General features: G+C 44.1%; 1 pseudogene across 1 annotated transcript in view; it reads right to left on the reverse strand.

Annotated features, from left to right (window-relative positions):
• Window positions 1–530: 530 nt before the first annotated feature.
• Window positions 531–27475, reverse strand: part of LOC147122394 (di-N-acetylchitobiase-like) — a 66873-nt pseudogene continuing 39928 nt past the window's right edge. The window contains exons 4-8 of the transcript XR_015075710.1: window positions 17478–17686; window positions 13811–13982; window positions 13625–13722; window positions 11939–12100; window positions 531–2022 (exon numbers count right to left, since the gene is read on the reverse strand). The product of XR_015075710.1 is annotated as a di-N-acetylchitobiase-like (transcript). The remainder of the gene's footprint in view (window positions 2023–11938; window positions 12101–13624; window positions 13723–13810; window positions 13983–17477; window positions 17687–27475) is intronic.

The raw sequence follows: 27475 nt of genomic DNA on the forward strand, positions 1-27475 counted from the left end.
TAACTTTTTGTGTTTCATGCACCAGGACCCCCAGATCCCTTTGTACTGTAGCACTTTGCAGTTTCTCGCCATTTAGATAATAACTTGCTCTTTGATTTTTTCTGCCAAAGTGCATAACCTCACACTTTCCAACATTATATTGCATCTGCCAAATCTCTGCCCACTCACTTAGCCTGTCTATGTCCTTTTGCAGGTTTTTTATGTCCTCCTCACTCACTGCTTTCCCTCCCATCTTTGTATCGTCGGCAAACTTGGATATGTTGCACTCGGTCCCTTCCTCCAAATCGTTAATATAGATTGTAAAGAGGCCATACCGGCTCTCTGTAGAGCAATCCAGTCAGGCCCATTCCCCCGCTCTATCCCCGTAGCCCTGCAAGTTTATTTCCCTCAAGTGCCTATCCAGTCTCCTATCCACAAATATAAAAGACTTTAGGTTTTATGTTAGCTGCTCTTTTTAAGTCCATCCCCATATATTTATATTTACTCAATTCCCACTTTCCTGGAGCAACACAACCAAAACACTGAACTTTGAAAACAGCATTTTATTTGTGAAATACATATTCATGTAAAAATTCAAATTGCCTTTCAGGAATAGACAATTGTAAAGCAGCCAGGAGGATTAAAAAGACAAATAGTTGCAGTGTTTTGTAATATGGTTGAGAAAGCGGTTAAAAAAGGATCCTGGGCTTCATAAATAGAGGCGTAGAATACAAAAGCAAGGAAGTTATGAAAAAGCTTTATAAAACACTGGTCCGACCTCAACTGCAGTATTGTGTTCAATTCTGGGCACCACACTTTAGGAAAGACGGGGTACAGAAAAGATTGACAAGAGTAGTTCCAGGGCTGAGGGAATTCAGTTTCGTGGATAGACTGGAGAAGCTGTGGTTGTTCTCCTTGGAGCAGAGAAGGTTGAGAGGAGATTTGATAGAGTTTTTCAAAATCATGAGGGGTCTGGACAGAGTAGATAGCGAGGAACTGTTCCCATTGACGGAAGGGTCGAGAACCGGAGAACACAGATTTAAGGTGATTGGCAGGAGAACCAAAGGTGACATGAGGAGAAACTCTTTTACGCAGCGACTGGTGAGGATCTGGAATGCATTACCCAAGAGGGTGGTGGAGGCAGATTCAACCACGGCTTTGAAAAGGGAATTGGATAAGTAGCTGAAGGGGAAAAAAATTGAACTGCTACGGGGAAAGGACGAGGGAGTGGGACTAGCTGAAGTGCTCTTGCAGAGAGCCAGCATGGGCTCGATGGACCGAATGGCCTCCTTCTGTGCTGTAACAAATCTAGATTACAATTTAAAAAAAGAGCAGTAAACAGGACACTATTTGCTGGCCCATTCACACCCGCTAAAGTAGGAAACGGAAAATTAAAAAGTTATCTAGTTTCAAAATGATAACCTGAGGCAAAATAAAATCATAAAAAAGGACCATCAAGAATGACGATGTGCATAAAATGGACAGCACCCATTTGCATGTCAGAAGTGGATTATTATCCAGTGGGAAAGCTGAGTTGTTCCCTGAATTGTAAGTATTTAGTGACGAGAAGTTTTCATCTGCACTTTCATTAAGCATTATGATAGTTAATATCGGTTTGGTAAATTTTGTAAATAACTTAAATTGCCTGAAGTAACCAGATCTTGTAGTGTAAATCGCATTAGTACATTTGCTTTTCACTGAATAGAAATTCATTAGTTAGATAAAAGGTGAAATCTGTTTCCTAGATCTTCGTTGGTTTAGTTTCTAATGTTGGAAGCTAGCTCACTTTTTGCTGAGTTTACAAAACTAAATGATCACATTATGAGAAGATTAAATGGTTCAAGCTCGCCATTTTGCTCAGAAAGGGCACAAAGCATTCCACATTTCTTCAGTTTGCATCGCTGCTACAGGATCATCACTGTAGTTTAGGTGATCTGCCCGCCATATTCCTATGCCACGGAGTTTTAATTTCTTCAAGATGGATGCCTTTATTGAAATGCTCTCGGGATCGTCATACCAGACCTCATGGTATATCTTCCCATCCTGCCATAAAAAACAAAGAGAGTTACACAGACAGGAGCTAAGTTTGGGTCAATGCACAGTTCTAGACACAATGCTGAAAATCTTCAGCATCACTACTTACAATACATTAAACTTGTACTTGCATTAAAAGACAAGGTTAGGTGGGCTGAAGAAAAGAAAGGTAAAAAGGTGGATTGTTGAAATGGATTAAGAAAACCACTGCAATCCGATAGAAACTAACTTTAGAAAAAGTCTGACCACTGATCCTTCATTGAGATCACAGAACCTCGAAAATGAAGAAATGTCAACTTTTTAAATCTTTTACATTACTAAAGTTGGCAAAGTCAATGAGAGTATTGACCTTGAAATTACACCGTGGGATAGAGTACAAATAATTGAATAGGTTAATGACGCCGTTAAAATAGCGCAAGGCTGTTCATTTGATTGAATTAAGCGTTCATCCGCTAACACTCCACAGCATGATTTCAAGCCAATTACATAACTGTTATTGCATTTCAAAGAAACTTATTGTGTGACGCACTTTGGGATGATTTAAATAGACACAATCAAGAATGCCATTTTTTAGCTTCTTTTACAAGAACAACTTGCATTTATATAGTGTCTGTAAGTAGTAAAGTATCCCAGGGTGCTTCACAGGAGCATTATCAAAGAAAATTGGACAGCAAGTTACATAAGCAGATATTAAAACAGGCGGCCAAATGCTTGGTGGCAGAGTTCGGTATTAAGGAGCTTCTTAAAGGTGGAAAGAGAGGAAGAGAGGTTTAGAAAGGAAATTCCAGAGCTTCGGGCCTAGGCAGCTGAAGGCACGGCAGCCAATGGTGGAGCGATGCAAATCAGGGCTGTGTAGGACACCTGAGTTGAAGAAACGCAGAGATCTTCGAGGGTTATATGGCTGGAGGAGGTTACAGAGATAGAGAGGAGCGAGGCCATGGAGGGACTTGAAAACAAGGTTGAAAATTTTATAAATCGAGGCTTTGCCGGTTCGGGGGCCAATGTAAGTCAGCAAGCACAGGGGCGATGTGTGAACATGACTTGGTGCAAGTTTAGTTTGCAGCCTGGATTTTACTTGTGGATAGTGTAGCCATTCCTCCTATAAACTGGTCGCGCTGTGGCTTTCTATATTCTGCGCAAAGTCCCATCGTAATATCCCTAGAGAGAGTATAGCCACATGCATACGCGATGGCATCACTACCAGAAAACATTCTCTTTCAAAGTTTGCAGATGACACAAAACTCGGAAATGTAGTGAACATTGAGGATAGTGTCAGCTGTTGTTCAGTGGGTAGCACTCCCGTCTGAGTCAGAAGGTTGTAGATTCCAGTTCCACTCCAGAGATCTCAGCACAAATATCTAGGCTGACAGTCCAGCGCAGTGCTGAGGGAATGCTGCACTGTCGGAGGTGCCGTCTTTCGAATGAGATGTTATACCGAGGCCCGTCTGCTCTCCCCCATAGACGTAAAAGATCTCAAGGAACTATTTTGAAGAGCAAGGGAGTTGTCCCGGGGGGTCCTGGATAATATTTATCCTTCAATAAACATAACAAAAACAAATTATCTGGTCATTATCACACAGCTGTTTGTGGGAGCTTGCTGTGCACAATTAGCTGCTACATATACTATATTACAACAGTGACTACACTTCAAAAGTACTTCATTGGCTGTAAAGCACTTTGGAACATCCTGAAGTCATGAAAGGTGCTATATAAATGCAAGTCTTTCTTTCTTTTATTAATAGACGCATAGAGTACCAAAGTTACGAAGTTATGCCAAATATTTATAAAACACTGGTTAGGCCTCAGCTGGAGTATTGGCCCAGAAATTCGGGTCTCCACGGGTGAGTACGCACGGGGTACTCACCCGTAAGCCCAATGGAAGTGCCAGTTTCCTGCATGCACTGCACATGCGCGGGAAACTGGCACTTCCGTTCCCCTGAAAGCAGGGGTTCAGAGGTCGAACGCGTGCACGGGGGAGGCAGCGCATGCGCATCGAACTTCGTTTTTCTTTTACAGGTTTTCCCGGGAGGGTAAGTCTGCAGAAGTTAGAAATGTAAAAAGCAGGCGTAAGGTCTGCTTTTTACAAGGTAAGTGGTGAATTAATTAAAATTAAAACATTTTTTTCCACAGGTTTATTATTTTTAAATACTTTAAAGCAAGGTAAGTTTATTTTTAGCCCCGTTAGAAAATAAAATTATTTTTTTCAAAAATTTAAATTATTGTTTAAAATAGTTATTTCATTTAATTTATAGTTTATTTAAAAAATGTGATTTAAAAAAAAAATTATTTGAAGATTTAGTGATGTTTTGTACGAAGAAGGGGCCCGTAATATTTCTAAGTTTGACAGCAGTTCCTGTCAGACTTATGAATGGAGCATTCCCTGCTCCGATTGGCTCTCCATGGCCCACGTGATCCCAGGGGACGCATCGAACTAACTGCGCCCCTGGGATACGCAAGCACTGCGCGCCGGCAGCTGGAGCAGGCCCAGGATCGGAATCCCATGGGGGCCTGCAGCTCAACGGCCGGCGCGCTAGGTAAATGCAAGTCGGGAGCTTGCACCCGCGGGAAGCCCCCGACCCGAATTTCTGGGCCATTGTGTTCAATTCTGGATATCACACTTTAGGAAGGATGTCAAGACGTAAGAGAGGGAGCAGAAGAGATTTACTAGAATGGTAGCAGTGATCAGGGAATTCAGTTATGTGGAGAAACACCGGTTGCTCTCCCAAGATCAGAGGAGATTAAGAGATTTGATAGAGGTGTTCAAAATCATTAAAGGTGTTGATAGAGTAAATAAAGAGAAACAGTTTCCAGTGGCAGAAGGGTCGGTACCCAGAGGACACATATTTAAGGTGATAGGCAAAAGAACTAGGGCGCTATGTGGAAATAAAATGTATGCAGCAAGATCTTTAAAAAAAAAAATTCATTTAAAGGATGTGGGCGGCCCTAGCAAGGCCAGTATTTATTGACCATCCCCAATTGCCTTTGAGATGGAGTGCAGCTGGAACAGAGTGAACAACTTGGAAGTTTGGTAAGTGTGGCAGTTCGGTGAAGTGGGGGCAGGAGGTGCTTGCTTTTCCTAACTTCTCCCGCAGAGCGGCGGCAGACCTGAGTACAAACAGACCGAGGCCCGAGAGTGGGGATAAAAGCAGCAGCAGACCTGCAACTACAAGAGGAAACTACAGTGTGATGTCACAGGTAAAGCAGGTAAGTGATTGGTAGTGACTGTGGGCTAAGTTTTAAGTTAACATATAACTAAATTTTAAAAACTAAACTTAATTTAATTAATTTAATAAACTAAACGAGGTAAATAATTTGATTAACACTAAACTAATTAATTAATTAAATAAATAAATAAATGGGAGAACAGACGATGTGTTGCTGTTGCAATATGTGGGAGCTTGTGGACATTTTTGTCAAGGGTGACTACATCTACGGTAAGTGTCTGCGGCTCGGGGAACTTCGGCTCCGAGTTGAGGAGCTGGCGTCTGAACTGCAGACACTGCGAGACATCAGGGAGGGAGAAAGTTACCTGGACCTTTTGCTCCAGGAGGCAGCCACACCCCTTAAATACTTTAGAATTGACACGTGGTCAGGGACAGGAGGGTGTGACTGCAAGTGAGGCAGGTACGGGGACCAGGAGGTAGCATTGCAGGAGCCTCAGTCCCTGCACTTGTCCAATAGATTTGCGGTTCTTGCAGCCCTTGTGGACAAGTGCGGGGACTGTGGGGAAGACGAGCAAACTGACCACAGTACCGTGGTACAGGAAGCCGTTCAAGTGGGGGGGAGTAAAAAGGAAGGTGGTTGTAGTAGGTGACAGTATAGTTAGGGGGATAGACACTGTTCTCTGCAGCCAGGAGCGTGAGTCCCGAAGGCTATGTTGCCTACCTGGTGCCAGGATAAAGGACATCTTCTCCGGGCTGGAGAGGAACTTGGAGTGGGAGCGGGAGGATCCAGTTGTCGTGGTCCACGTAGGTACCAATGACATAGGTAGTACTAAGAAAGAGGTTCTGCTGAGGGAGTTTGAGCAGCTAGGGACTAAATTAAAAAGCAGAACCACCAAGGTCATAATCTCTGGATTATTATCGGAGCCACGAGCAAATTGGCATATGGTCAATAGGATCAGGGAGATGAATGCGTGGCTCAAAGATTGGTGTGGGAGAAGTGGGTTTCGATTCGTGGGGGCACTGGCACCGGTACTGGGGAAAGAGAGAGCTGATCCGTTGGGACAGACTACACCTGAACCATGCTGGGACCAGAGTTCTAGTGAATCGAATAACTAGGGAGGTAGATAGGGCTTTAAACTAAATAAGGCGGGGGGGGGTTCCTGGTGGAGAGAAATCTAGAATGCTAAAAAGAAAAGACAAGGAAGCAGTGCAGGAAAGTGACTGGGGTAAGGATAACCAGATTGTGTCTGGAAGGGACAGAGCGTACAAACAAAGGAGTGCACTAACAAATAGGGTCCGGGTAAGAAAAAATGGTAATAAGACAAATAGGGCCATAGTACAAAAAAAATGTTAAGATGTCTAAAAATGTTAAAAAGACAAATCTAAAGACACTGTATCTGAATGCATGAAGCACTCATAATAAGGTAGACGAATTAACAGTGCAAATAGATGAAAACAGATACGATATAATTGCAATTACAGAGACATGGCTGCAGGGTGACCAAGGCTGGGAGCTGAATATCCAAGGATATTCGGTATTTAGGAAGGACAGGCAAAAAGGAAAAGGAGGTAGGGTGGCGTTGTAAGTAAAGGATGAAATCAGATCAATAGTGAGAAAGGATATTGGCTCAGAAAATCAAGATGTAGAATTAGTCTGGGTGGAGCTAAGAAGCACCAAGGGGCAGAAAACATTGGTGGGAGTTGTCCATAAGCCTCCAAACAGTAGTGGTAATGTAGGGGACGGCATGAAACAGGAAATTAGAGATGCATGTAACAAGGCTACTACAGTAATAACGGGTGACTTTAATCTACATATAGACTGGCCAAGCCAAATTAGCAATAATACTGTGGAGGATGAATTCCTGGAGTGTGTACGAGATGGTTTTTTAGACCAGTACATTGAGGAGCCAACTAGGGAACAGGCTATCCTAGATTGGGTATTGGGCAATGAGAAGGGGTTAATTAATAATCTTGTTGTGCGGGGTCCTTTAGGGAAGAATGACCATAACATGATAGAATTCTTCATTAAGATGGAAAGTGATGTAGTCCAATCCGAAACTAGGGTCTTAAATCTAAACAAAGGAACCTACGAAGGTATGAGGAGGGAGTCGGCTATGATAGATTGGGGAGCTTCATTAAAAGGCTTGCCGGTGGATAGGCAATGGCTAACATTTAAGGAACGAATGCATGAATTGCAACAGTTATACATTCCTTTCTGGCACAAAAACACAAAAGGAAAAGCGGCCCAACCATGGCTAACAAAAGAAATTAAGGATAGTATTAGATCCAAAGAGGAGTCATATAAAGTTGCCAGAAAAAGTAGCAAGCCTGAGGATTGGGAGCAGTTTAGAGTTGAGCAAAAAAGGACAAAGAGATTGATTAAGAGGGGAAAAATAGAGTATGAGAGTAAACTTGCAAGGAACATAAAAGCAGACTATAAAAGCTTCTACAAGTATGTAAAAAGAAAAAGATTAGTGAAGACAAAATAACAACAGAAAATGCTGGAAAAACTCAGCAGACCAGGCAACATCTGTGGAGAGAAAATAGAGTCGATGTGAAGACAAATGTAGGTCTCTTAGTCAGAAACGGGAGAATTTATAATGGGGAACAAGGAAATGGAGAGCAATTAAACAAATACTTTGGTTCTGTCTACACGAAAGAGGACACAAATAACTTCCCAGAAATGCCAAGGAACCAAGGGTCTAGTGAGAAGGAGGAATTAAAGGAAATTAGTGTTACAGGAAACTTTGTGCTATCCGGAGGTGAGCTATCTGGCAATCTGGAGCCACCGGCAAAAATCAGCAGCCATTTTTTTTTTTTTTTGAACAGTCAAGCTGTGCAAGTCTGTAGCTATAGCAACAGCTTCAGCTACAGAGCTTGCAGGCCACACCCGAGTTTTTAGAAGCTGTTGCTAAGCAACAGTGTTTGTTGTCAAATACGGAGATAAGAATCTCCGTATCTCTCAACATTAACTCTGGAGAGTACGGCAGTTTTGAGGCAACGGCAGCAGCTCGGTCCCATGGGTGCCGGATAGCACAAAGTTTCCTGTAGTAAGAAAATAGTGCTGGAGAAATTAATGGGACTGAAAGCCGATAAATCTCAAGGCCTGATAATCTGCATCCCAGAGTACTAAAAGTGGTAGCCATGGAAATAGTGGATGCATTGGTTGTCATCTTCCAAAATTCTGTAGATTATGGAACAGTTCCTGCAAATTGGAGGGTGGCAAATATAACCCCACTATTTAAAAAAGGTGAGAGAGAAAACAGGGAACTACAGACCGGTTAGCCTAACATCAGTAGCAGGGAAAGTGCTAGAGTCTCTTATAAAGGAAGTGATAACAGGACACTTAGAAAATATCAGCGGGATTAGACAAAGTCAACATGGATTTATGAAAGGGAAATCGTGTTTGACAAACCTACTGGAGTTTTTTGAGGATGTAACTGGTAGAATAGATAAGGGAGAACCAGTGGATGTGGTGTATTTGGATTTTCAGCAGGCCTTTGATAAAGTCCCCCATAAGAGGTTAGTGTGCAAAATTAAAGCACATGGGATTGGGGGTAATATACTGGTATGGATTGAAAATTGGTTAACAGACAGGAAACAGAGAGTAGGAATAAATGGGTCTTTTTCAGGGTGGCAGGCGGTGACTAATGGGGTACCGCAGGGATCAGTGCTTGGGCCCCAGCTATTCACAATATATATCAATGATTTGGATGAGGGAACCAAATGTAATATTTCCAAGTTTGCCGATGACATGAAACTAGGTGGGATTGTGAGTTGTGAGGAGGATGCAAAGAGGCTTCAAGGCGATTTGGACAAGTTGAGTGAGTGGGCAAATACATGGCAGATGCAGTATAACGTGGATAAATGTGAAGTTATCCACTTCGGTGGGAAAAACAGAAAGGCAGAGTATTATATAAATGGTGATAGATTGGGAAATGTTGATGTACAAAGGGACCTGGATGTCCTTGTACACCAGTCACTGAAAGCAAACATACAAACAGCGAGTTGGTGGCGGGAATGACCTCCAAGAGTAACTCTTTAATATCTTATGCTTTTTACTCTCTCCGGAAGTGTAGCACAGAAACCATCATGTAAATGCTTAACACTTCAATTTACCTTCAATTCTATTCCCAGTGACAGCGCATTAACTGCATTTGTTGAAATCTGTCCCATACACCCGCTGCACTGTAGAAAAGAAATCTCTTCTAATCTCAAGTCTTAGAGAGATTTGTTCATTGCAAGAGGATTTGAGTACAGGAGCAAGGATGTCTTACTGCAGTTATACAGGGCCTTGGTGAGACCACACTTGGAGTACTGTGTGCAGTTTTGGTCTCCTTACCTAAGAAAGGATATACTTGCTATAGAGGGATAACAGCAAAGGTTCACCAGACTGATTCCTGGGATAGCAGGACTGTCGTATGAGGGGAGATTGGGTCGACTAGGCCTGTATTCACTAGAGTTTAGAAGAATGAGAGGGGATCTCATTCAAAAATATAAAATACTGACAGGGCTGGACAGACTAGATGTTTTTTGAGGTTGTAACTAGCAGAATAGATAAGGGGGAACCAGTGGATGTGGTGCATTTGGATTTTCAGAAGGCATTCAATAAGGTGCCACACAAGAGGTTATTAAACAAAATTAGGGCTCATGGGATTGGGGGTAATATACTAGCATGGATTGAGGATTGGTTAATGGACAGAAAACAGATAAACAGGTCATTTTCGGGTTGGCAGGCTATAAATAGTGGGGTACCGCAAGGATCAGTGCTTGGGCCTCAGCTATTCACAATCTACATCAATGATTGGGATGAGGAGACCAAATGTAATATATCCAAGTTTGCTGATGATACAAAGCTGGGTGGGAATATAAGTTGTGAGGAGGATGCAAAGAGACTTCAAGGGGATATAGACAGGCTAAGTGTGTGGACAAGAACATGGCAAATGGAATATAATGTGGAGAAATGTGAAGTTATCCACTTTGGTAGGAAAAATAGAAAATCAGAGTATTTTATAAATGGTGAGAGATTGGGAAATGTTGGTGTTCAGAGGGACCTGGGTGTCCTTGTACACGAATCATTGAAAGTTAACATGCAGGTACAGCAAACAATTAGGAAAGCAAATGATATGTTGGCCTTTATTACAAGAGGATTTGAGTATAAGAATAAAGACGTCTTACTGCAATTATATAGGGCCTTGGTGAGACCACTCCTGGAGTATTGTGTACAGTTTTGGTCTCCTTACCTAAGGAAGGATATACTTGCCATAGAGGGAGTGCAATGAAGGTTCACCAGACTGGTTCCTGGGATGGGGGGATTGTTCTATGAGGAGAGATTGAGTAGACTAGGCCTACATTCTCTAGAGTTTAGAAGAATGAGAGGTGATCTCATTGAAATATACAAAATTCTTATAGGATATGCAGGGAGGGTGTTGCCTCTGATTGGGGAGTCTAGAACCAGGGGTCACAGTCTCAGAATAAGGGGTCGGCCATTTAGGGGTCGGCCATTTAGGACTGGGATGAGGAGAAGTTTCTTCACTCAGAGCGTGGTGAATCTTTGGAATTCTCTACCCCAGAGGGCTGTAGAGGTTTAGTCGTTGAGTATATTCAATTCAGAGATCGATAGACTTTTGGATATTAAGGGAATCAAGGGATATGGGGATAGTGCAGGAAAGTGGAGTTGAGGTAGAAGATCAGCTATAATCTTATTGAATGGCGGAGCAGGCTCGAGGGGCCAAATGGCCTACTGCTGCCCCTATTTTTTGTGTTCTTATGCAATACTAGTGACCAAGAAGTCCACGAGTTCCTCGTAAAAAGCAAACCAGTCCCTAGGGTTTATTTCTAGATGGATAAAAATGAAAAGTGGAGAATTTATGCAAAACTCATATCGGACCTTAGTTAGATCACACTTGGAATACTGCGTACAGTTCTGGTTGCCAGATTATAAAAAGGATATAGAGGCACTGGAGAGGGTGCAAAAAAGATTTACAAGAATGCTACCAGAACTGTGAGGTTATATCTATCAGGAAAGGATGAACAGGCTGGGTCTCTTTTCTCTTGAAAAGAGAAGGCTGAGGAGTAACATAATAGAGGTATTTAAAATTATGAAAGCTATTGACAGAGTAGAGACAAAGAGAGTTTCCACTTGTGGGGAAGAGCAAATAGTCACCAAGAAATCAAATAGCGAATTCAGAAGAAACTTTTTAACCAGAGAGTGGTGATAATGTGGCACTTGCTAATACAGGGAGTAGTTGAGACGAATAGTACAGATGCATTTAAGGTGAATCTAGATAAGCATATTAGGAAGAAGGGAATTGAAAGTTAAGTTGATAGAGTTATACGAGGAAGGATGGGAGGATGCTGGAGTGGAGCATAAACTGCTTGGGCCAAATGGCCTGCTTTTGTGCTGTATATTCTGTGTAATTTTCTGAAATGTAGGAAACGTGGCAGCCAATTTGCACACTGCAAGATCCCACAAACAGCATGTGATAATGACCAGATAATCTGGCCAGGACACCGGGGAGAACACCCCTGCTCTTCCTCGAAATAGTACCGTGAACTAGGTCTGGTGCTTTGTACATCAACTTCCATTTTCTTGGCAATTCTCCAACTACACACATTTTCAACCATACAAGCGGAATATTCTGAACTTTGCTGAATCCTGTACATAGAGAATATTGAATCATGAAAGACTAGAATGTTTGCATTCTACAAAGAATGTTACAATGCACCGGTCTCCATTGTGTTTTGATTGATAGTCTTACCATGTAGATATAAAATGGGGTTTTATGATCATCATCCCAAGATCTGCCGATAATTGATTTGGACATGTGTTGCATGATTACTTGGTATGGGACCTGGGTTCCAGAAAGAAAACTGCAAGGGGCACTTCCAAAAGGAACCAGTGGCACTACACATCTACCAGCCTGAAAAATACAAAAAGGATGAAAAAATATTATTTGTGAATATAGTTACTTTGGTAACTTCAAAAATGCAGTAACAGCATGACTGATATCCCAGTGTATATGCTATGAGGGAAAATTAGGACCCAAGGGTCAATTGAAAATTTAAAATTAAAATTGATAAATTATCGTTAGGCAAGGGTATTAAGGGTTATGGAATGAAGGCAGGAAGTTGGGAGTTCAGATACAGATCAACCATGATCTAATTGAATGGTGGAACAGGCTCAAGGGGTTGAATGGGCTACTCCTGTTCCTATGTTCTTATGATTCCATATGTAAAGGGATGAGCTTTGATAAAAAATTTGAGATGCTTAAGATTTACAGCCTAGAAGGGATGCCTCAGTAGAATATATTATATAGCATGGATAATGTAAAGCCAGAGAGCAAGCCAAAGGATGCAAATGGAAATTAGCGAAAAGTAAAGGTAGAACAGCTATTAAAAATCTTAATGTAAAAAAGAGAAGTTTTTTTTAAATAGTCTACAAACAAGCTAACAGAGGCAAAAATACTGGGCTGTTCCAAAATACAATTAGATGCCCTGATGGGACAGTTAACGTACCAGAGGGATGAGTTTCAGATGAACTGATTTCACTCCCATTTCTTGTGCAATTAAATCTAAGCATTTAAGAACATAAGAACATAAGAAATAGGAGCAGGAGTAGGCCATTCGGCCCTTCGGGCCTGCTCCGCCATTCAATGAGATCATGGCTGATCTTCTGCCTCAACTCCATTCACCGGCCCTATCGCCCTATCCCTTGATGCCCTTACTAGTCAGAAATCTATCGACTTCTGTTTTGAATATACCCAATGACTGAGCCGCCACAGCCCTCTGGGATAGAGAATTCCAAAGATTCACCACCCTCTGTGTGAAGAAGCTCTTCTCATCTCAGTCCTGAATGGCCTACCCTTTATCCTGAGGCTGTGGCCCCTGGTTCTAGACTCCGCAGCCAAGGGAAACATTCTCCCAGCATCCACCCTATCAAGCCCTGTAATAATTTTGTATGCTTCAATGAGATCCCCTCTCATTCTTCTGAATTCAAGAGAATACAGGCCTAGTTTACTCAATCTCTTCTCATACGACTGTCCCGCTATCCCAGAAATCAATGTCGGGAACCTTCGTTGCACTCCCTCTATGGCAAGTATATCCTTCCTTAGGTAAGGAGACCAAAACTGTACACAGTACTCCAGGTGTGGTCTCACCAAGGCCCTATATAATTGGAGTAAGACTTCTTTACTCCTGTACTCAAATCCTCTTGTAATGAAGGCCAACATACCATTTGCCTTCCTAATGGCTTGCTGCACCTGCACATTCACTTTCAGTGACTCATGTACAAGGACACCCAGGTCCCTTTGAGCATCTGCATTCCCCAATCTTTCTCCAGAAAAGGAAATCAATGGAACAGTTTGCATAACAATAAGACGACAGTTTATAAAAGATTATTCTAAATAATTAGGATAAGTGAAAGTCAGATAATGACAACACCTTACCTCAAACAATTGCACGCAAGCATAATCATAACCATACCATGGAACTCCCAACACAAGCTTTCTGGAATCAATACCCAGCTTGATATAAGTGGAGATGCCTAAATGGGCAAAAAAATAATGAGGGTCTTAGATTAACATTGATATAGGGCAGGTAGACCCTGAACCAGAAGGTCTTATTGTACATACCGGATATAGTCTGGTGATAGGGCGCATTTGGCTTTGCAAAGCAAACGGCCGACGTTTCACGATGCATATCAAAGGACAGCACAAATAAAAAGTCACAGGAATTTGCAATTGTCAGAAAATCATAGCATCGGCCATCTATGCAGTTTGGAGACCAAGGCACATTAAATGTGACCTAAGGACCAAAGAGTAACAAGAGGAAGTTAATTTTTCATCACATACCTTATACCGGATATGACTAGTAGTTATATGGATTTTATATGCACACCCTACTCGTGCATGGTTCATTGAAGCTGCGAATTTAACAGGTTAGTCGTTCTACAGTAGTCATAACTGTATCAAACGGAACATGATAAAGTGATAAAGTTGGGGAAAATAGCGAGTTCGAATCAATAGGATCCTAGGTTTAAAAATATTAATCAGGTTCAATTTCCCACCACTCTCCAACTTTTTTCCTCCAATTTTTCTGTCCTCCTCTCCTAAAGGCATCGAGTTGTGGCCATATTGCAATCCCAAAAGTGCCGGCCATGCTCCAATACCGAGCCAAAGTGGCCTCGCTTTTTTTAATGCACGGCCAGACATTGAGTGCTGGCAGGCTATTAGACCATGGGGGAGGAGCAAACCCAATTGGTGTCCTTGCCCAATGTTTGCACGATCGCAATTTGAGTGGGAGGTTTCCAGTTAGCAATCAAATGGTTCATTTGACCATCCCTGGCCCAGTGGCACTAGGGGTAAATCGTGCCCTCCAACATCCCAGCTTTGATCAGATAACTCAGCACAGACCAGGATGTGTATGTCTAATGTAATCCCTGCCTTAAAAACAAGGCATTAGTGAGCCTAAACTCTGAATTAAATCACTACACTCCAGGTTAGCAAGGTCTGTCATATGAAAACCTCTTAACAATAAATATCTGCTTCAACCATCACCCAATAAAAAGCAGTGAGGAAGGATGTTCTTGCCATGGAAGGAGTGCAGCGAAGATTCACCAGGCTGATACCTGGGATGGCAGGAATGACATATGAGGAGAGAGTGGGTCGATTGGGCTTGTATTCGCTGGAGTTTAGAAGAATGAGAGGGGATCTCATTGAAACTTATAAAATTCTAACAGTACTAGACAGACTAGATGCTGGAAGGATGTTCTCGATGGTCGGGGAGTCCAGAACCAGGGGTCACAGTCTAAGGATAAGGGGTAAGTCATTTAGGACAGAGTTGAGGAGGAATTTCTTCACCCAGAGAGTGGTGAACCTGTGGAATTCTCTACCAAAGAAGGCTAATTCATTGAATGTATTCAAGAAGGAGTTGGATATATTTCTTAAGGCTAAAGGGACCAAGGGATATGGGGAGAAAGCAGGAACAGGGTACTGAATTTGGATGATCAGCCATGATCTCATTGAATGGCGGAGCAGGCTCGAGGGGCTGAATGGCCTACTCCTGCTCCTATCTTCTATGTTTCTATGTTCATTTTTTGCCTACTTAATGGTTCCTTTATTTCAAGTAACTCATTGAATGTAAACCGCAGGCCATTTCTGAAGGATGTAATAGGGTGCAACATCAATACAAGTTTTTCTTCCCTTTATGGAGGGTTTTGATAGAGCAAATAAGGAGAAACTGTTTCAAATGGCCGGAGGGTCAGTAACCAGAGGTCACAGATTTAAGGCAATTGCCAAAATCCATCATTTTCAAATCCTCTCTGGCTACAGGCGTGGTGCCGGAGGACTGGAGGACTGCTAACATTGTACCGTTTTTAAAAAAGGGAGAAGCGGTAATTACAGGCCAGTCGGCCTAACCTTAGTGTTGGGCAAATTTTGGGAAAAATTCTGAGGGACAGTATTAATCGTCATTTAGAAAGGCACGGATTAATCAAGGACAGTCAGTATGGATTTGTTAAGGTAAGTTCATGTCTGACTAACTTAATTGAATTTTCTGAGGAGATAACGAGGAGGGTCAATGACGTTAGTGCATTTGGTGTCGTCTACATGAATTTTAGCAAGGCTTTTGACAAGGCAGACTGGTCAGAAAAGTAAAAGCCCATGGGATCAAAGGCAAAGTGGCAAGTTGGATCCAAAATTGGCTTCGTGGCAGGAAGAAAAGGATAATGGTCGATGGGTGTTTTTGTGACTGGAAGGCTGTTTCCAGTGGGGTTCCGCAGGGCTCAGTGCTAGGTTCCTTGCTTTTTGTGGTATATATCAATAATTTAGACTTCAATGTAAGGGGCATGATTAAGAAGTTTGCAGATGATACGAAAGTTGGCCGTGTGGTTGACAGTGAAGAAGAAAGCTGTAGGCTGCAGGAAGATATTAATGGACTGGTCAGGTGGTCAGAAAAGTGACAAATGGAATTCAATCCGGAGAAGTGTGAGGCGATTCATTTGGGGAGGGCTAACAAGGCAAGGGAATAAACAATAAATGGTAGGATGCTGAAAAGTATAGAGTAACAGAGGGACCTTGGAGTGCATGTATACAGATCCTTGAAGGTAGCAGGCCAGGTAGATAAGGTGGTTAAGAAGGCATACGGGATACTTGCCTTTATTAGCCGAGGCATAGAATATAAGAGCAGGGAGGTTATGCATGAACTGAATAAAACACGAGTTAGGCCACAACTAGCGTACTGCATACATTCTGGTCACCACATTACAGGAAAGATGTGATTGCACTAGAGAGGGTACAGAGGAGATTTACGAGGACGTTGCCAGGACTGGAGAATTTTAGCTATGAGGAATGATTAGATTGGCTGGGGTTATTTTCTTTGGAACAGAGGAGGCTGAGGGGAGACCTAATTGAAGTGTATAAAATTATGAGGGTGGATAGGAAGGACCTATTTCCCATAGCAGAAGGGTCAATAACCAGGGGACATAGATTTAAAGTAATTGGTAGGAGGTTTAGAGGGGATTTGAGGAGAAATTCTTTTCATCCAGAGGATGGCGGGGGTCTGATACTCACTGCCTGAAAGGGTGGTAGAGGCAGAAATCCTCAACGGATTTAAAAAGTACTTGGATATGCACTTGCAGTGCCGTAAGCTACAGGGCTACGGACCAAGAGATGGAAAGTGGGATTTGCCTGGAGAGCTCTTTCTTCGGCCGGCACAGACACGATGGGCTGAATGGCCTTCTATGAAAAGAACCAGAAATGAGACGAGGATGATGTTTTTATGCAGCGAGTTGTGATGATCTGGATTGGGCTGCCTGAAAGGGTGGTGGAAGAGGATTCAATAGTAACATTCAAAAGGGAATTGGATAAATGCCTGAAGGGAAAAGCATTGTAGAGCTGTGGAGAAAGAGCAGGGGAATGGGAATAATTGGATAGCTCTTTCAGAGAAGCAGGCACAGACACGATGGGTTGAATATCCACCTACTGTGCTGCATCATTCTAAGAACTTATGTGAAAAATACAGTTCGAACCATGCCATCCCCGGAAGCTGGGCCTCAATTTGCTTGTATAATTCTGGGCTACAAGTGCTGCACCACCAAGTTTGCTGCACATCCAGTTTAAGATGATTCAAACTAAAATTTCAGCAATGGTCAAAGCAGCCTTATAACAAGATGATGCACTAATAAACAGCAGCTAAAAATCATGATTTCAATTTACTTAACCAGAAAAATATCAATGTTCCTTTTTAATTAAGTAGAAACTAAATTGATTGTCCCCATTTTAAAAAAAATGTCTGTTTTACCTGAGACCCAGGTATTTCTTGGTGGAAGATTAGTGTGGCTTCCTGAACAAATTGAGATAGCTTGTCAGAATTTTCAGATCCAGGGGCAATCATTTGCCACATGTCCAAGTTGATTCCATCCATGAATTGTCTTTTTGCCAACTGCACATGACGATTGATCCAAACTGCTTGCTTCTCATTCTCAATCAGATATCGCAATGGAACATTTGCTAGTGAAGCATGAAGAAAAAACACTTACAGCATCATTCGCAGAACATAGTGTCCCAAGGCACTTTGCAGGACAAAACTGCCAACATCAAGTAGGAAGTAGGCAGGGAAGATTTACCTAGAACTTGCATTTCAGATTCTCAGGAAGTCTTTAAGTGCTTTGTAGGCCATTTTATTTTTATTTGTTCTTGGGATGTGGGCATTGCTGGCAAAGCCAGCATTTATTGCCCATCCCTAATTGCCCTCAAGAAAGTGGTGGTGAGCCTCCTTCTTGAACCACGACAGTCCATGTGGTGAAGGTACTCCCACAGTGCTGTTAGGGAAGGAGTTCCAGGATTTTGACCCAGCGACAATGAAGGAACGGCGATATATTTCCAAGTCAGGATGGTTTGTAACTTGGAGGGGAACTTGCAGATGGTGGTGTTTCCATGCTCCTGCTGCCCTTGTCATTCTAGGTGGTAGAGGTCACAGGTTTTGGAGGTGCTGTCGAAGAAGCCTTGGCGAATTGCTGCAGTACATCTTGTAAATGGTATACACTGTAGCCACCGGCGCCGGTGGCAGAGGGAGTGAATGTTTAAGGTGGTGGATGTGGTACCAATCAAGCAGGCTGCTTTGTCCTGGATGGTGTCAAGCCTCTTGAGTGTTGTTGGAGCTGCACTCATCCAGATAAGTGGAGGGTATTCAATCACACTCCTGACTTTTGCCTTGTAGATGGTGGAAAGGATTGGGGGAGTTAGAGGTGAGGCACTTGTTGTGTATGTAACCGTTTACCTTTAAGGGAACTATAGAATGTGACCGTTCGCCTTTAAGAGCACTACTTCAGGGTGGCACTATTTATTGGCTCATGTATACTGTAATACCGATAGTGACCACACCAGTATATAAGGGTTGTGATACGTTAACTAGGGCAAAAATCGCCCAGACCTCTGAATAGTAAAGACCTGTTTTGTTTGTACTTCTAAAGTCTCTGAAGTTATTTACTGCACAACCTACAGACTTTACAGTGGCGACGAGTCCGATCGTACCCTGCGGCAAGACTAACCAGTAGCAGAGAGCTTCAAAAAGAAAACACGAGGCTCCGTCTACTAAAAGTATAGTACTTACTGGAAGCTGGAAGATTAACAGCAAAGCTGCGGCAGCAACAGGCACAGATTACCCTGCTACCACATCTTGAGCGAGCCAATCAGCCTAAAACAAGGCGGCCGAAGAGACTGTGAGTAGTTAAAACAAATAAATTTAAAAAAAAAACGGGGTAGAAGTATTTGGAGGAGAAGGGCAAAGCATTCGGGTCCAACGGCGTCGGGTGACAGCCGGACCGCGGGCAATGTGAGAAGCCGTGCAGCAACCGCTGCCACGAAGCGCTGAGCCTGCGAGTAGGCGCGGGAGTGTCAGAGCCGAGAGCCGCGCGAGCGGGGGAGCCAGAGCCGAGCGGGAGGCGTTGCAAGCCAGCGATCGCATCTCCAGATAAGGGCCGAGAGCCGCGAGAGCGATCGGATCTACAGATAAGGGCCGGCAGCCGCTTCGCGATCCAGCGATCGCATTATAGATAAGGACCGCACTCGGGCTGACAGACGGCGTCGGGGGACCGGGTGAAGACCGCCAAGCGCGGGAAAACCGCCATTGAAGTGGGCGGGGAGAGCGAGAAGCGCGGGAAAGCCGCCATTTTTCGGGGAAAACCGCTGAAGAAGAAGGAAGAAGCGGGAAACCGCCATCTTGGAAATTATTAAGAATTTCAGAAAAGTAATAAGATTTTTCAGAAAGGCTGGTGTGTTCTCAAGAAGAGAGAAGAAAATTAATAATAAGTAAAGTAATACTTGTACTGTTCTCAAAAAGAGAAGAAGATGCCTAAGCGAGGAAATATTAATGACTTTAATGCAGAAATAGAAGACTGGGCCACGTATGTGGAACGCATAGAAATATATTGCGTAGCCAACGAAATTGAGGATGACAACAAGGCAATAACTTTGTTAAATTCGATGGGAGCAAAAACATACGGGCTTTTGAAACATCTAATAGCACCAGTTAAACCAGTGGACCAGACCTTCGAAGAGATCGTAACAGTGTTGAAGGATCACTTGAACCCCACACCGTTGATGCTGGCGGAACGATTTAAATTTTACGCCAGAACCCAGAGGCAAGATGAAAGCAATGCGGAATACTTAGTCGAACTGCATAAGCTAGCGAAATACTGCCAGTTTGGAGGGAATTTGACAGAGGCGCTGCGGGACAAGTTCATATGCGGCTTGGCCAAAGAAGGAACGCAGAAGCGACTTCTGGAAGAAAACGACCTCACACTGGACAGGGCTGTCCTCATAGCTTCATCGCACGAAGCCGCAGCGAAAGGGACGGAGGAAATGCAGCTAAAGGCGGCGGCACTCGGGGTGGACCAAATTACAACAAGCACTCCCAAATGCTACCGTTGTGGAAAGACAACGCACGACCAGAATCAGTGCTGGTTTAAGAACCAAGAGTGCAGGAAATGTGGCAAACTGGGTCACATCGCGAAGGTATGCAGGTCCGGAAAGAAGACCAACAAGCAAAGGAAGCCACCACCACAAGGAAAGTACAACAAGGTGCATCAGGTGGCTGAAAAGAGTTCAGACGAACAAAATTCAGACTCAGACCCAAACAGCCAGGAGCTGGATAGTCTGAGAATCCACCATGTGGGTAAAGTAACTGATCTACAGTTGATCTGGGTCACACTAAAAATAGCGGGAGTCCAAGTACGAATGGAGCTGGACACGGGATCAGCTGTATCCGTCATCAACCAAAAGGACTATCACCGGCTATTCTCTCACATACCCCTAAGAAATACCAAATTCGTATTACAGACATACACGGGGCATCATGTATACCCCCTGGGAAAAATACGAGTCAAGGTGAGAGATAGGGGTAAAGAACACCCACGAATGTATCTGTACGTACTACCTGAGGGAGGACCACCACTTCTGGGACGGGAGTGGATCAAGAAAATAGACATGGAATGGCACTACCGACAAGCAATGACGAGTGAGGACTCGGTGCAGACAAGCAGCTCAGACTCCGAGCCGGAAGACGATAAGTCCAGCTTATGTATGAAAAACAAGATTAACATGAACTCACGGACTAAGGTTGGGAAATCGATGGCGTGCATAAAGACAGAGAATTCTGAGTCTGTTCAAGCTACAGACAGATGCATTACGGAGGAACACCGGGCTAGAACTCAACGTTATGTCAAAGTACAACGACAATTAGAACAGTTGAGTGCCCGTCTCCTACAAGAGATGGAAAAGGTGAAAAAGTTCTGGGACACCGAATGGGAGTCCCTGGAAAGACAACAGAGACAGCTCGCTCAAGCAGAGAGCGACCATAGAGCCATCGTGGCCAAGTACCAATCACATCTCCCTGAGGCTGTTCAGGAACTAGAATATACACAGAACGATCCAAAGGAAGAGGAATCTTCAGGAAGTCAGGATGGTATTCCAGTTCACCTCTACGACTTGTTGCAAGCAGAGTGTAACGAGTTGAAAGAACAGTATGAACAGGCTCGGACTACAATCCTGGAAGGGGTTAACTTGGCAACTTCCGAAAAGCTCGTGTTAGTGAAAGAACATGAACGACTAAAGGTTGACCATAAGCAAGAATTACAAAGTCTGCAGGAAATGTTTGATGAGCTTCAGGCCAAGGCTGACTCATCGTTAGGGATTCAATCCATAGGAAAAAAATTAGTGGTGGAAGACATACCAGAACAGGGAATACAGGATGTCCAAGAACTCGTTAAATTATTAAAGGAAACACAAAATAAATATGAAGCGGCAATGGCCGAGGTCCAACGACTTGAAGAACAGATGCAACTGGAAATCTTTTCAGTGGAAGAAAAGGGAACTGTAAGAAACACAGAGACCGTAAGAATGGGCCATGAACATGAGCTTAAATCGTCAGAGGAGAAGGGTTTGGAGCTCTCAAAAGTTATTGAAATAGCCGAGGTTGCAACACAGACTGAGAAGATGGCAGCAGAGCAACCCTTAGATACCAAAAGTACGCTGACTCATGTCAAGGTTGAACAACAGAACGCTGAAACAACTGCTCCGGTAGAGGGATTGAATAGTCCGATCAATCAATCTCCAAAGGAAGTTGAAGTATTAAAATCACAAATGAGGTCATTAGTAAACAACTTGCTGAAAGCCCAGAAAAAGTTAGAGGAAGCGGAACACGTGAAGAAGTCTCTTCAGGAAAGATGTCTGGATTTGGAACAAAAGCTGGCGGACGTCCAGCTGGGTAGGGAGGACATAGAAGACCCTCTCGCTGGCCTAGCTCAGGACGACTCCGAATATTACTATGTCCTGTCCTGCCCAACTTGTAACTTCGACTCCCACCATACAGAAATCATGGAGGAGCACCGAAAGTCTACGGAACATCGGGAGAAGGTGGCTCTACTACGGAAAAAGGAGGAAGAGAAGGAGGAACTGCGCATGCAGCTGGCAGCTGACAGTGGAGCCCAGAGAGTCTCCAAGAAGCAGAAAAGGAAAAGTCGAAACAGAAGATGACCCATCTGAACCATGATTACCTCTACCAGATCACACACGTGGTCCCTCCGAACGGAGCCAATTCAGTTCGGAAGTTCAAACTGTTAAACCCATGGAAGGACTATTGAATGAGTCACTCCAGCAATGTGAACCGACTACACCACAGAGACTGAATCTATGAACTGTTTTCCACAGAGACTGAATCTGTGATCTGTTTTGACATGAAGTTATATATGTTATTATGTTATGTTAAACATGAAGTTATATGACGTTGACTCCATCGAGAGTATATCTGTAAATTGTTATATGACGTTGACTCCATCGAGAGTATATCTGCAACCTGTTTATATAAAATTGAAGATTGTATGTTTGACGGGATTCTGTAAGTAATAAGCTAGGAAGGGAGGAGTGTTGTGTATGTAACCGTTTACCTTTAAGGGAACTATAGAATGTGACCGTTCGCCTTTAAGAGCACTACTTCAGGGTGGCACTATTTATTGGCTCATGTATACTGTAATACCGATAGTGACCACACCAGTATATAAGGGTTGTGATACGTTAACTAGGGCAAAAATCGCCCAGACCTCTGAATAGTAAAGACCTGTTTTGTTTGTACTTCTAAAGTCTCTGAAGTTATTTACTGCACAACCTACAGACTTTACAGCACTCACCACAGAATACCCAGCCTCTGATGTGCTCTTGTAGCCACAGTATTTATGTGGCTGGTCCAGTTAAGTTTCTGGTCAATGGTGACCCCAGGATGTTGATGGTGGGGGATTCGGCGATGGAAATGCCGTTGAACGTCAAGGGGCGGTGGTTAGACTCTTGCTTTTTGCAGAGTCATTGTCTGGCACTTGTGTGGCACGAATGTTACTTGTCACTTATCAGCCCAAGCCTGACTTTTGGGTCTTGCTGCATTCGGGCATGGACTGCTTCATTATCCGAGGAATTGCCAATGGAACAGAACACTGTGCCATCATCAGCGAACATCTCCACTTCTGACCTTACGATGGAGGGAAGGTCATTGATGAAGCAGCTGAAGATGGTTGGGCCTAGGTCATGGCACTGAGGAGCTCCTGCAGCGATGTCCTGGCGCTGTGATGATCGACCTCAAATCACCACAACCATCTTCCTTTGTGCTAGGTATGACTCCAGCCAGTGGAGAGTTTTCCCCCTATTTCCCATTGACATAAATTTTACTAGGACTCCTCGATGCCACATTCAGTCAAATACTGCCTTGAGGTCAAGGGCAGTCACTCTCACCTCAACTCTGGAATTCAGCTTTTTTGTCCATGTTTGGACCAAGACAGTAATGAGGTCTGGAGCTGCGTGGTCCAGGCAGAACCCAGGCTGAGCATCGGTGAGCAGTTTATTGCTGAGTAAATGCTGCTTGATAGCATTGTCGATGATACCTTCCATCAATTTGCTGATGATTGAGAGTAGACTGATAGGGCAGTATTTGGCTGGATTGGATTTGTCCAGCTTTTTGTGGTCAGGACATACCTGGGTAGTTTTCCACATTGTCGGGTAGATGCCAGTGTTTTAGTTCTACTGGAACAGCTTGGCTAGAGGCATGGCTAGTTCTGGAGCCCAAGTCTTCAACCCAACAGCCGGGATGTTGTCAGGGTCCATAGCCTTTGCTGTGTCCAGTGCGCTCAGTCATTTCTTGATATCACATGGAGTGTATCGAATTGGCTGAAGACTGGCTTCTGTGGCTCTGCCATCATTGAGGATGGGGATATTCATGGAGCCTCCTCCTCCCATTAGTAGATTAATTGTCGACCACCATTCATGTCTGGATGTGGCAGGACTGCAGAGCTTTGATCTGATCCGTTGATTGTGGGATTGCTTAGCTTTGCCTATACAATGCTGCTTCTGCTTTTTAGCATGCATCTAGTCCTGTGTTGCAGCTTCCCCAGGTTGGCACCTCATTTTTAGGTACATCTGGTGCTGCTCCTGGCATGCGCTTCTGCACTCCTCATTGAACCAGGGTTGGTCCCCTGTCTTGATGGTAATGGTAGAGTGAGGGATATGACGAGCCATGAGGTTACAGGTTGTGGTGGGATACAGTTTTCCTGCCGCTGGTGGCCCACATCACCTCATGGATGCCCAGTTTCAAGCTGCTAGATCTGTTCTGAATCTATCCCATTTAGTACAGTGGTAGTGCCACACAACACGATGGAGGATGTCCTCAGTGTGAAGATGGGACTTCAACTCCACAAGGACTGTGCGCTGGTTACTGTCATGGACAGATGCATCTGTGACAGGTAGATTAGTGAGGGCGAGGTCAAGTAGGTTTTTCCCTCGTGTTGGTTCTCTCACCACAGGCCCGAGCCACTCTTGGTGATGGACACTGAAGTCCCCCACCCAGAGTACATTCTGTGCCAGTACTACCCTCAGTGTTTCATGTTCAACATGGAGGAGTACTGATTCGTCAGCTGAGGGAGGGAGGTAGGTGGTAATCAGCAGGAGGTTTCCTTGCCCATGCTTGACTTGAAGCTATGAGTCTTCATGAGGTCCGGAGTCAATGTTGAGGACGACCAAGGCTGCTCCCTCCTGACTCTATACCACTGTGACAGCACCTCTGGTGGGTCTGTCATGCTGGTGGGACAGGACATACCCAGGAATGGTGATGGAGGAATCTGGGACACTGGCTGAAAGGTATGATTCTATGAGTATGACTATGTCAGGCTGTTGCTTGACTAGTCTGTGGGACAGCTCTCCCAAGTTTGGCACAAGTCCCCAGATGTTAATGGGGAGGACTATTGCAGGGTCGACTGGGCTGGGTGTGCCATTGTCGCATCCAAAGCTGTTGCCCAAAAATAAAGAGGAAGTACCAGAAAGGCTGGCTGTAATGCAGATGACCAGATGGAATGCCTTCTAGGATGCCGAAGGAAGTGAAGGAAGAAATTGCGGAGGTCATACAATCATAGAGGCACAGAAAGAGGCCATTTGGCCCATCAAGTCTGTGCCGGCTCTCTGTAGAGCAATCCAGTCAGTCCCATTCCCCCGCTCTATCCCCGTAGCCCTGCAAGTTTATTTCCCTCAAGTGCCGATCCAGTCTCCCCTTGAAAACATTGAGTGTCTCCGCTTCCACCACTTCCGTCGGCAGCGAGTTCCAGGTCCTCACTCTCGCTGCGTAAAAAAGATTTTCCTCACATCCCCCCCGTATCTCTTGCCCAAAACCTTAAATCCGTGTCCCCTAGTCCTTGTACCATCAACTAGTGGAAACAGCCTTTCCCTGTCTAGCCTATCCAAACCCGTCATAATCTTGTACACCTCTATCAAATCACCCCTCAACCTCCTTTGCTCTAATGAAAACAAATCCAGCTTCTCCAACCTGTGCTTGTAGCTAAGATCCCCCATTGCCCGAATCATACTCATAAACCTCCTCTGCACCCTCTCAAGGGCCTTCACATCCTTCCTAAAGTGTGGTGACCAGAACTGGACACAATACTCCAGTTGTGGCCTAACCAGCGCTTTATAAAGGTTCAGCATAACTTCTCTACTTTTGTATTCAATACCTCTATTTATGAAGCCCAAGATCCCATATGCTTTGCTAATCACTCTCTCAATATGTCCTGCCACCTTCAGGGACCTATGCACATTAACTCCCAGGTCCCTCTGTCCATGCACACTCTTTAAAACTGTGCCTTTAACTGTATATTGCCTCTCCGTGTTCCTTCTGCCAAAATGCATCACCTCACACTTCTCTATTAAATTCCATCTGCCACTTGTCTGCCCATTCTGCGAGCCTTTCTGTGTCCTGTTGCAGTCGATTGGTATCATCCTCACTGTTTGCCACACCCCCAAGTTTGGGGTCATCGGCAAATTTAGAAATTCTACTCTGTATTCCAATATCCAGGTCATTTATAGAAATCAAAAAAAGCAGTGGCCCCAGCACTGACCCTTGGGGAACACCACTGTCTACCACCCTCCAGTCTGAAAAACAGCCATTTACCACAACTCGCTGTTTTCTGTCCTTAAGCCAATTCCTTATCCAAGCTGCCACTGACCCACCTATTCCATGAGCCTCAATTTTGTTAACCAGCCTTCTATGTGGTACTTCATCAAATGCCTTCCGAAAATCCATGTAGACAACATCCATTGCATTCACTTCATCAATCCTCTCTGTTACTTCATCAAAAAATTAAATTAGATTAGTCAAACACGATCTGCCTTTTACAAATCTGTGTTGGCTCTCTTTAATTAGCTTAAACCTCTCCAAGTGCCCGTAAATTTTTTCCTTGATTATTGTTTCTAAAACTTTACCCACCACTGATGTTAAACTGACCAGCCTGTAGTTACTACGATTGTCCTTACACCCTTTCTTGAACAATGGTGTCACATTTACCACTACCAATTCTCAGGAACCTCCCGCGCATCTAGGGAAGATTGGAAAGTTATGGCAAGCACTTCCACTATCTCCTCCCCCAATTCCCTTAGCAACCTGAGATGCAAGCCATCTGCACCAGGCGACTTGTCCAGTCTAAGCATATCCAGCCTTTCTAGTACATCCTGTCTATCAATTTTACTGGCCATAATTTTCCAAACCTCCCTGGAAACGGGGGTGGGGGTGGGGGGGTGCCAGAGGACTGGAGAATTACAAATGTTACACCCTTGTTCAAAAAAGGGTGTAAAGGCAAACCCAGCAACTAGAGGCCAGTCAGTTTAACCTCAGGAGTGGGGAAGCTTTTAGAAACAATGGGCTGGATTTTGCCAGCCCTGGGGAGGTGGGTTTGGAGGAGGGTCTGCTGGGCAAATGGCAGAATCTGGGGGCACGTGCCCAACCCGCCCCCAACCCGCCTCCGTGCCATCTTGCCAGGAGGCGGGAAGGGATTACAGCCACTTAACTGCCTGTTAAGAGGTAGTTAACAGGCAGATAAGAGGATTATCCCCATTTTGCCCACACAAGTGTGGGCTTCCCGAAGGCTCCGAACCCCGCCAGGGTCACCGAGGCGAGTAGTGGGTCTGCGGGGGTTGGAGGGGTGCAAAAGTGTGCTGTGAAGGTAAGTGATGGGTGCAAGTGTGGAGAGGTGAGTATCTGAGGTAAGTGGAAAGTGTTAGTAAAAGTGTACTTACCTTTGTTTCTTCCTGCAGGCTTCAATCGTTGGGTATGTGGAGAGTCTCGCACCTCCGCGGCAGATATGACAGATGGCCGTTGCATTCTCCAATGCAACAACCATCTAATTTCTGCAAAAGGATGAGGTTTGATGAGGTCTTTAATTCAAGAACTCATCAAACTACAGAGAATGTCAGTGTTTGACAGCTTGAATGAGCTGTCAA

This window comes from Somniosus microcephalus, chromosome 3, assembly GCF_052327205.1.
Source record: "Somniosus microcephalus isolate GS21.2 chromosome 3, FLI_Smic_1.0, whole genome shotgun sequence".
Taxonomy (NCBI): domain Eukaryota; kingdom Metazoa; phylum Chordata; class Chondrichthyes; order Squaliformes; family Somniosidae; genus Somniosus; species Somniosus microcephalus.